Source organism: Acomys minous (assembly GCF_964271855.1).
Source record: "Acomys minous genome assembly, chromosome: 18".
In the NCBI taxonomy this organism is placed as follows: domain Eukaryota; kingdom Metazoa; phylum Chordata; class Mammalia; order Rodentia; family Muridae; genus Acomys; species Acomys minous.
In genome coordinates this window covers 17,007,455-17,018,796 of record NC_140501.1, presented here as the reverse complement: position 1 = coordinate 17,018,796, position 11,342 = coordinate 17,007,455, and the positions used below count along the sequence as shown (strand labels likewise).

The 11,342-nt window shown below is 41.3% G+C and overlaps 1 long non-coding RNA gene across 1 annotated transcript; it reads right to left on the bottom strand.

Annotated features, from left to right (window-relative positions):
• Positions 1-278: 278 nt before the first annotated feature.
• On the bottom strand, positions 279-10,985 carry LOC311589658. The gene is made up of 3 exons (XR_014776601.1): positions 10,921-10,985; positions 2,259-2,366; positions 279-822 (listed from the first exon to the last, which is right to left on the bottom strand). It is a non-coding gene; the product is annotated as an uncharacterized lncRNA (long non-coding RNA).
• Positions 10,986-11,342: the final 357 nt, after the last annotated feature.

Sequence of the window (11,342 nt, the reverse complement as noted above, 5' to 3'; positions counted from 1 at the left end):
TCCAAAAGCACACAGACAACTCCAGAGACACAAGTCTTTGATAAAGTCCCCCGAGGATTCTGAAACCACCATAAAGCAGGAAGGAAAGGTCTTTTGGCTTCCTAACATAAATGTAAGGAAGTTCTAGACACATTTGTGCTTCTAAAATGGCAAACTTTAAATAGGTCGGTGTGACTTCCTGCAGTTTTTCAACCCCCCCCCCCCCCCCCGAACATCAGTTGTGTAAGGCATGCGTTCTCAAAATGCTGTAGCATTCTGTGCTTTGACACTTTGCCTGTTAAGAGTCTGAGCTCATTTGCATTTGGCAGAACTTATTTCCTGCTTCCAGAGAAGGGGGGCATGGTGGGGGGTAAGACCTTTGCAATACTCCCTCAAAGGGCTCAAAGGGCTTTCTGGACATATAAAACTATGTTTCCAAGAATTAAATGAACCAGAACGAGGCAGATCTCCTTTGGAATGAAAAGAAATACAGGCTTTTGTTACATGCCACACATTTGGAAAACCTAAATTGAATCTCTCTCCTGAGGGGAGACTGTTTTCCAGCTCTTTCAGCCTCTGGTCAGCTACACAGAGTACTCAGTGAATGCAGGGAGGCTAAGGAAATAACCACTTACGTGTGGCAAAATGTTCCAGCCTTGCAGAGATTTTTCCCAAAATCATTAGACCCACCAAAATGCTCTCCGTTGGCCAGGCCCTCACCTTCTCCATCAGAGTTTCCACAGTCCTCCAGCCTCCCAGCCGACTGTAGTTCCTAAAACAGCTAGCCGTTTGTAGCCGAAAATGCAACCACGCTTGTGCTTCTAAAACCAGAGAGCGCCTTGACTGTCAAGGAGAAAAGGCAAGAAAAGAAATGTTTTCCTCCCAGCTTCTTTCAAGGTCAGAACTAAACATCCATCCACACTCCCTTTCTGCTCCCAAAGGAGATAAATTTAGGGCAGCTAGCGTCTGTGGGAGAGCACATGGAGGGGACTTGTACTGGAAACACAAGCCTGGAGCACCATTCCCCATCAGGTGAAGGGGAGGGGCTCAGAGATCCATCTCTGGACTCTCTTAGACCTACTTTCCACCAGGCAGCCTTTCCCCAAGATCATACCAGCAAAACAAAGCTTGGCCAAGTGATGGCCTGAAATGTATTTAGATATAAATATATTTAATATGTGGAATAGATTTTGTTAATTTTAAGTTTCCTCATCCTTTCCTTCTTAGTGGTTTTAAGATTTTTTTAATTGATTTTTTAAGAATCTAATATCTCTCCTTTTGGGCATTTTTTTTTCTTTTACTTTCTTTTCTTTTCTGAAGCTAGGGATTGAACCTAGACAGTCACTTCTTAGGCAAACACTCTACTACTGAGCCATAACTCCAGTCTTCTTCCTAAACATTATTCAGTGTAAAATGAAGGTTTGATAACTATAAGATTGTACACTAAATATCTAGAATGTTTTCATACTATATAGAGGATCTTTTAAAGCAGTATATGTCAACACTGCAACCCATGCCTTGATAACAACTATTTTCCCTCCTCCCCTCCCCTTCCTTTAAAACAGACTTCTTTTGTGTACGTGAATGTTTTGCCTGCATGTATGTCTCTGTATCACTTGCATACTCAGTACCTGCAGAGGGCATTAAAAAAGTCTCAGGTCCCCTGGAACTGGACTCACAGATAGTTGTGAACCACAGTGTAGGTTGTGGGAACGGAACTCAAACTCCTCTGGGAGAGCAGCCATTTTACACTTAACTACTGGGCTATTGCTCCAGCAGTTACCTTCTTATTTAATGAACTTGATTATTTTAGATAACTGTGTTGTCTCTCTTTTCTTTCTTTCTTTCTTTCTTTCTTTCTTTCTTTCTTTCTTCCTTTCTTTCTTCAACTTCACACAAGCGATCATCATTAGAGAAGAAGGAGCTTAATTAAGAAAATGCCTCCATAAGATTGAGATGGAGGACATTTTCTTACTTAATGATTGACAGGGAAAGGCCCAACCCATTGTTGGTGGAGCCACATCTGGGCTGATGGTCCCAAATTCTATTAGAAAGCAGACTGAGCAAGCCATGAGGAGCAAGCCAGCAAGCAGCACTCTTCCATGGCCTCTGCATCAGCTCCAGCCTCCAGGTTCCTTACCTGTTAGACTTTCTGGTCCAATTTCCTCCAGTGATGAACAGTGATCTGGAGTGTAAGCTAAATAAATCCTCCCCAAGCTATTTTGGCTGTGGTGTTTCATCACAGCAGTAGTAAGCCTAAAACTAAGACAATGACTCACCTCAAAGGTAATCATGCAGTATTCGCCTTTGTGTGATAGCTTACTATAATTAGCATAATGTCCTCAAGTTTCATCCACATCCATTTAGGATATCATAGGACTTCCTTCCTAGATAGAAGAACAATTGATTGTTTATATAAAATCTCAATTTCTTTATCTATATGTTGATGAATAGTGTGGAGATTTTCCTACTTTATAGCTATGGTACATAACAGGTCAGTGGTCATAGGGGTGGGTCCAGATATGCATCTGATAACAGATTTTATTCAAAGTATGTGAAGGAATCCTACAACTAACAACAATCAGTACTGTATAGCAACAGTAATAAAAATGACATGGTACTAGCAAAGAAACAGGCAGGTCGATTAATGGAATAGAATTAAAGAACCATAAATAAACCTATGGACACTTGATTTTTGACAAAGAAGCCCAATTCATACAATGAGAAAAAAGATAGCATCTTCAACAAATGATGCTGGTCTAACTGGAGGTCTACATGCAGAAAAATGCAAATAGAGCCATGTTTATTACCTTGCACAAAACTAAAGTCCAAATGGATTAAAGACCTCAACATAAAACCAGACACATTAAATCCGTTAGAAGAAACAGTGGGGAAGATCCTTTAACTGATTGGCACAGGAGACAACTTCCTGAATAGAACACCAACAGCTCAGGATCTAAGGTCAACAATCAATAAATGGGACCTCATGAAACTAAAAAGCTTCTATCAGGCAAAGGACACTGTCAAAAGAACAAAATGACAGATGGGGGACAGATCTTTACCTACATCCAACAAAGTGCTAATATCCAAAATATATAAAGAACTCAAGAAATTAAACACCACCAAACCAAATAACCCAATCAAAAAATGTGGTACAGAGCTGAACAGAGTATTCTCAACCAAGGAATCTCAAATGGCTAAGAAGCATTTAAAGAAATGCTCAACGTCCTTAGTTATTGAGGAAGTGTAAATCAAAATGGTTCTGAGAGCCCATCTTTCACCTACCAGAATGGTTAAGAGCAGAAACTCAAGTGACAACACATGCTGTTGAAGATGTGGAGAAAAGGAAACACTCCTCCATTGCTGGTGGGAGTGCAAACTTGTACAATCACTTCGGAAATCAATCTGGTGCTTTCTCAGGAAATTGAGAATACTGCTACTTCAAGAACCAGCTACACCACTCCTGAGCATATACCCAAAAGATGCACCAACATACAACAAGGACATTTGCTCAACTACATTCATAGCGGCTTTATTCATAATAGACAGAATCTGGAAACAATCTAGATGTCCCTCAACTGAAGAATGGATAAATAAACTGGTACATTTACAAAATAGAGTACTACTCAGCTACTAAAAACAAGGAAATCTTAAAGTTTGCAGACAAATCGATAGAACTAGAAATGATCATCTAGAGTGAGGTAACCCAGACCCAGCAAGACATGCATGGTATATCCTTATTTATACATGGATATTAGCCCAACATATATGTCCTCTGAGAGACTACACTCAGTGGGGGACCAGGACAGATACTGGGACTTGCAGCCAGACTCTGAGAGAAGCGCAGAGAGGTGTATGGAAGAGTGGGGGATGGAAGGATGTGAGGGAGGTTGTCAGGAGCTCCACAAGGAGACTATCAAGGCTGGCAGATCTGGACGCACCAACCAAGGACATTGCAAGCAGAAAATCTAGCCCCCACCCCACCTCCCCCCCCCCCATCAGTAAGATATAGCCTTCGGACTGCTCATTCTCCACATGGGGAAGGGAGAAAGGAGAGCAGGGGTACTGCCTCTGAGAGGATCTCTGGTGCCTGAAATTTGATCACTGCCCCTTGGCAGAGAGGACCTGTGGAAACACAGAGGAAGGAGATGCAGGTTATCCAGATGAGAGCTGATAGGCTGTGGGGAAGGGGAGGGTAGGACCCCACCTGTCAGAGGTCTGGAGGAGGGGAATAGGGCAGAAGAGGGAGGGAGGCTGGGAACAAGAAGATAAGAGTAGGGGGATTACAATTAGGATGTAATGTGAATCAATTACAATTAAAAACTGAAAAAAATAACAATCTAATTAAGACTTGAGACAAAAGGCTTGAAGAGGCAGTTCTCAAAAGAAGAGATAGAAATAGGACATGGATCGTGTAAAAGAGATGCGCACTGTCATCATTCTCTGCTGTGAACCTTCTGCTGTGTCTTCGGGTGCCCAAGTATGCATCACTTGGGAGACGCAAGTCAAAACCACAACTTCAGCATTCACTGGTAACCTACTTTCTAGTGGGCCACCTAACCCCATGGAGCTTGACTTTGGTTTATTTAAAGGGGTATGATTATAGAGAGTTCTTTCTGGCTTCGCAGTGGAAAGCAAGGTACATAACACAGACTTATGAGAGCTGATCACAAGGTCTGACCATTACTGTTCTGGTTTCCATATATGTACATGTGGCAAGCTGGCAGATCTGAGGGGGTTCCCTCAGGGGATGCACTGATTTTCCATGTGATTAGATTGGCACTTTTAGAGATAATGTCTATGGAGATGGTCGGTTCTATTTTCAGACTATGAATGAACATAGGAATAAAATTTCTCATAGTTTTACAAAGCTGTTTTAGACACAAACCCACACCTGAAGGCTAAAAGCAAGATCCAGTCCAGCCATCATGCCTGACAGACACTGGATGAAAAGTCAAACACTTAAATATGGTAACATAGGTGAGAGAGTTACCTATGCGGAATGCCACATAAATGTTTGGTGCTATTGAATGAGCAAAATATTAATTCAGTTGCTCCTTCTCCCTCCACAAAACAGGAAAACAATCACTCTAGACTTGATGTTTTATGTTTTATATCAATTGTGGATTATTAAATTAATAATAACTAACTTTAAATGTTTCTTTTTTTAGCCACATAGGCACATGGGTATTAAGAATATTTGTATTAATTCTTTGAGAGTTTCATATGAAAAGTTAGAACCCACCGGTTTCAATGTATGCTGTTCTTGTTCTCTTGGGTGTGGGACCATCCCCTGGAGCCTGGTTGACCTACCAGGATCCACATCCTTAAGGAAAACTGACTTTCTCTGCCCTGGAAGCTATCATTACCCATAGCACCTTGGATGCAATTGAGGATTCATGATCCTGTCCCTTCCGTCCTAGAAAGTTCACTGACTGAGTGTGTATGTACATGCATAACATTAACATATTCACTCATATTTAAGGAATATTTGTAAAAAAAAAATTCTTCAGCATCCTCACGTGATTTATTTTCAAAATAACTTTAAAATATATTTCTATACTTAAAGCAATTCTGATAACCACTTCTTACTGATCCTCAGGCAGCAAGTCACGGGTTTCATCCAGGACAGAAAAATAATCAAGGTTTAAATAACTATGAGACTGAACAGAAAAATACTTGTGGTCAAGGCCTATGGCCGTAACTTCCTATGGTTACCACCTTCACAGCGAAGAAGGAAATTCAGTAGTCTCCCAAGGCAGTGCCCTCTGCTTGCCACTCAGTTTCCTCGGCTCTCTTGTGTTACCCATCCCACCAGACTTTTTCTGCAGCTCAACTTACCAAAGGTTTCAGTGGCAATACAAGGCTCACCGGAGTCCCAGGCTCCCTTGGGAATATAAACTATATACAGCTGGAATTAATTTCCTGCACAAGCTTATATTACGTGTTTAGCTTGGTAGTTCCTTCCTAGGGCTTCCAGCTTTCTCTTTATGCTTTTTTTTTTTAGTTCATAATATTTAATGTGTGCTCCCCACCCCTGTTGCAGAGGTTGTTGCAGTTGTTCTTATATTTAACCTTATGTTCATCTCTTTAAAATTAGTCTGGCACATGCAGACGTTGATGCTCCCAGGCTCTGTGTCCTTCGTAATCCATATGGATGTTACAGAAACTAGGCTTACACACAACTGAAACTGAACCTAGATGTGAGTGTTGTCTGTTAATGTTGTAACGTTATAATCTTCAATACATGATGTAATCAAACCAAATCTTATAATCTTTGTCTGTTCAGTGGGAATACTAATTCAAATTGTACTCATTTGTGGAACTTAAATGATTTGTATCAAACACATGAGCCAATGCTGTGTATATGTAAATTTCTATTTTTAGTTCCTTTCTGAACCACGTTATTTTTTTTTCAGTTGAAAAAAAGGAACATTTATTTTGAAGAATGACACAAAATCCCCTACAAGCTTGAAATGAAAATAGATATGTGAAAGAACTTTTAAACACACTTTGGACTTCTTGGGTATATATTTAAGTCACTTCAGATACAATTTTATTGTTCTCTTCTTTTTCCAAAGAATTTGTGCTACATATTGGTTGAGATCTTATCAGTTACAAGTGAGTAAAACTTGAACTGAAATTGGAATGTATTACTGAAACATCCAAGGGTGGAGTTTTGGCACTAGCTAATTCTATAATTTAAACAATAACGTATAATATGATTTTATTTTTTCAAAGATTTATTTTTATCTTATGTCCACGAGTGTTTTACCTGCATATGTACATGTATATGCACACCGCATGCATGCACCGTGACTGCAGAGCTCAGAAGAGGGTGTCAGATTCCCTCTGGAACTTGTGTTATTAGTTGTGAGCCACCATGTGGGTTATAGGGACCCAAGCCATGTCCTCTGCAAGAACAAGGGCACTTAACCACCGAGCCATCTCTCCAACCTCTAGTATGACTAAGCTGCCATTATCCTTAACAATCATCATAGTCGTTTATCTAAGCCAGATTGTTGCTTCTGCTCCCTCCCTCCCCCTCCCTCTCTTTCTGCCCCCCCCCCCAACCTCATCTTTCCTCCTTCTCTCCTTAGGTTGTTTTCATTAGTCATGTCCTCAATTATCTTAGGAGCTCTGATTCCAAGATGCAACCTGCCTGAGTGAAGTTTAAGTCTAAGCTTTCTTTTGTCCTACTCAGTTGGTTCATTTTGCCAATGCACCACTAAGGTAAAAGTGACTGAGAATGAGGAAGAAAGCCTCCATTGGCCACGTTTCCCAAGTGTTTATCTAAGTGGCAGATACAAGTCTGAATCTTAAACTGTTGAATTAAGAAACCGAAAATATCTGTTCTTTCTTTGTTTTGCTCTGTACTTACACTGACAGAAGAACTGAGAGAAAGAAAAGTTAGAGTTTAAAGTCTATTAGCCCACCTGGCCTAAACACTTCACTTTTTAAAAGTTGCACATATTTTACTTTTTATTTACATTTTCTCAGCATTACCTACATGAACACACTCCCCTAAGGGCACAGAAAGTGTCTTATTTGCTTTTGTACTTATTTCGAAAACTCCCTACAGTAGCTGTTGTATAATGGAAGACCACAGGATGCCAACGTGTTTTTTAAAAAACTCACAAATTATTAGCAAAATCTATGATAAACTTCAGTTGCACAGTTTAAAAGGTAATTTTTGCTTTGGTGTATATGTGGAGAGGGTAGCATGTTCATGTATCTTTAGACATACGTGCACACGTGTATGTATGAAAGCTCGACTTCAGCTTCAGGTGTTGTTCCACAGGAACAGTTCACCTTGTTTTTTGAGACTGGCTCATTCTCACTGGAACCTGAAGACTGCTGAGTCCCCTGTCACCACCTCCCCAAGATGAGGACCAGAGGTACATCATACCGCCACATCTAGCTTGACTCAGCTCTCACAGCACACGACAAGCACGTTACCAACTGTGCTACTTCCCCAGTCCTGAGATAGCTTTCAGAAAATGATAAGTACTTTTGTAGTTAAGTACAATGTATAACTATATATTAGGATGTAAATCTACAGATCTTCAAAACAAATTTCCCCAGCTTGGTTGGCCATGCAGGCTGCTGTAAATACACAATTCTGTTGCAATGTGTAACAGCCATAGATACTATATAGATGAAGATTACTCTTAGAAAAATGAGGGGACTTTAGCCAGCATTCAGGTTGACAGAAACAAGGCTGTCAAGACTGAAAGGAGGTCTGTTGCTATCTAGGTCATCACTGGCTCAGGACACAGAGGCTGAAGGGGTTCACAGGAATTGGAATTCCAGTTTAAAAGCAGGGCAAGCCTGGGCAAACTGGCACGAGTGAGTATTCCACTTTCTCTAGATTATAACACTTCAGTCACTTGCTCATCAGCTCCTGTAGCACTGAATGCCTACTCTTAAGTCAAAACTTAAAACCCCACCTTGGAAAAATGAGCTTACTTGTTCTGCTATTACGCAGCAATCCTGTAACAGGTCGTTTTGAAGCTGGCCATAGCAGGGATAATTTTACTTTGTTCTTATGACTTAATTTCTTTATGATGAAAATACTACAATATCTGCTTAAAACAAGATGATAAGATGCTATGCCAAAAAGATGCAATAGGACAGCATAAACTTTTCTCAACTTGCATCATAAACACATCCTTCTCTTAACATTTCAACAACACAATTTTGTTCAGACAATAAATGGCTTCTTCCTGCAATAAAAATCCCAAATTAGGCTTCTTTATAGGCCAGAAATGTGAAGAGGTTGCCTAATACGCTTAGGAAAATCCCAGTGACTTCATGATTCACCATTTATATTCAAAATTAGAAGGTGGAAAAGTGAAGGGGGTGGGGGTGTTCACTAACAAGTATTAAAAACAAATGATTCATTTCTTAAACTTTTCAGAGAAGCAAATTATAGCCAAATTATAGGCCTGACAAACCATAATTAAGGCATGAGAGGAATTATGGGGGATTGAGAAGTGAGGAAGGCTGTTTCAATTTCAATATCAATTTCATTTAGCAGCAATAAAATTGATTCTTTCCTGCCTCAAGTCCTTAGTTTCTGGAGTCACTATTTTTTTTTTAAAAAGGGAAGTAGAATATATGAGAACATATCTATCATCCAAATAGGATTAAACATGGGACGGATCTAATAAAAATGTAAAAATAATGCCCATGTGCAAAAAATGCATGTCGTGTGTACCTGGAAATTAGAAGGGAAGTGTTGGGTCCCACACTTAGGAGAACTGGTTAGTGTGACCATTGCTCCTTGCAGTCTGAGTGCTTTGAGAGAGTTTCTGCAACTTTCATTGTTCATCTTAGAAAATTAGTACAATCTGAACTAGAAGGTGATATTATCTTCCTCAGTAAAACTACTGTGAAAAGGGTCAATACCCCCCTCTCAAATTTTTACAATGAAATGAATTACTTTAAAATTAATACTGGCACAATTATAAATTTGGTGCACCCTTTTTTTCTTTCTGCTTTCAACTTCACTGCGTATCTTATTACAATGACAAGGACAGTCACTTTTTTCTTCAGTAATTCAAGGGTAAGGAAAATGAATGTCTAGTGAGAGGTGCTTGGGTGAGATGTGTCAGTGGGCAGAATTCAAGCCCTGGATCCCATGTGGTGAAACGGGAGAACTGACTCCTCAAGCTGTCCTCTGACTTCCCCAGATGCACTGTGGCACCTTCCCCCCCAACACACACCCACATCCACACACACCCACACACACCCACACACACACACCCAACACATAAAGTAAATGTAGGCGTAAAGACAGAATAGCATTTTGTAATACAGAATTACACACATAGGATAGACAATGTGTATAAGATTGGATGCATTGAATCAGGGCGAGGAGGTTAGGAGTGTTGCTTTAGGATCTTAATTGCACTCATTGTTATCCAATAGAGGAAACGAACAGCTTGAGCCTCACAGTGGCCAATGCAGAGAGACTAAAAAGTGTTCTCGCTTGAGTCTAGCTGTCTAATCAAATGAGACCCAAAGCATGAATAGTCTCTTCCGTTATCTTGGTAATAACCTTTCATTCATGAAAACTTTTATAATCATGTTATTAGGCGTCCTCATCAGAGGTCTCCTAACGGAGTTTACAGTCTTCAAGTGGGGAAAAAGTATGGAAGTAGAGGACCGCAAAGGAGGCAACTCGTGGTGTGAACTTGGCCCAAGCACTTTATACAGCTCCTTCTCCACCTGGACAATTTCCAAAAGCAACAAAGAGGACGGGAAACGAAAATTTGCAAACTCCATTTTCAGCAAAAGTAGGAGACAGCTGAAATCCCTGGAGCCCGAAATAGGTGAAAGAGCTGCCAACAGCAGTGGAGAATGAACCGGAGAGCAGAAGCCATGTGGGAGGAAGCCCAGAGGAATACTAGGGTGGGCTGTGCAGCAGGTGCGGAGGCCAGCCCTGCCAAAAGCAGGAAGAGAGAGCAACTCGCCAGTGGGAGGGACACTGCCGGGTCGTTAAATCTAGACAGCCTAGACCCTCTTTTGCAACAAGGGTTTGGAGCACTCAGGCCAGGAGCAGAAGCAGCCCTAGACCTGTGCTGAACCTGAGACACAGGAGACCTAAACAAAATGTCCCGCGTACAACAGCCCTTCACAGAGAAGTGGTTGGTTCATTCAAGGGTAACAGGGCTGGAGACAGGCTATACCTCTCTATGTGCCTATAGGCTACGGATAGCCAAGGCACAGAAATCCCATTAGCCTGCCCCATCGCTCCAGCTCCCCATTACCCACTCTGGTACACTCTGGCAACCCCATCCCATTTTCTGAGTGACTTCAATAGATTCTGCACATAAGATCATGTGGCAGCCTGTCTGTCTGTGACTCTGCAGATTCAGTAGCGGGGTCACCTTTCAGTTGTGTTTGTACCCTCCCTCATGTCTCTTCTCTACTCACATGCATGGGGACCAGATCTGGAACAGTCCATCTGGCACAACGCTTTTAAAATGACTGAACTGTCTCTCCTTCAAGCTCTTGTGGTAGAAACCCAACTTCTGACCGGAAGCACTATTTTAGGATACTCTGGAAACTTTAGGGAACTCTCCACTCTGGCTACTTCCTGTCCCTCTCTTTGGTCCCTGCTCCTAAAGAAGTCCTTCATCATACATTCTCACAGCCATCGTGTTCTGTCGAAGTACTTGACGCCAAGTGACCCTAGAAACCATGACTCAAGATAAATAATTACTTCTTTGAACTGTGTCGAGCAGTCTGTAGCAACGAGAAACTAACTGCAGTGCGCTGAGCAGGGGGTGAGCTGGGCCCGGGGATAATGAAACACTGGGGCACAGTCCAGACTCTAGAAGTTGGTTTGCCAGGAG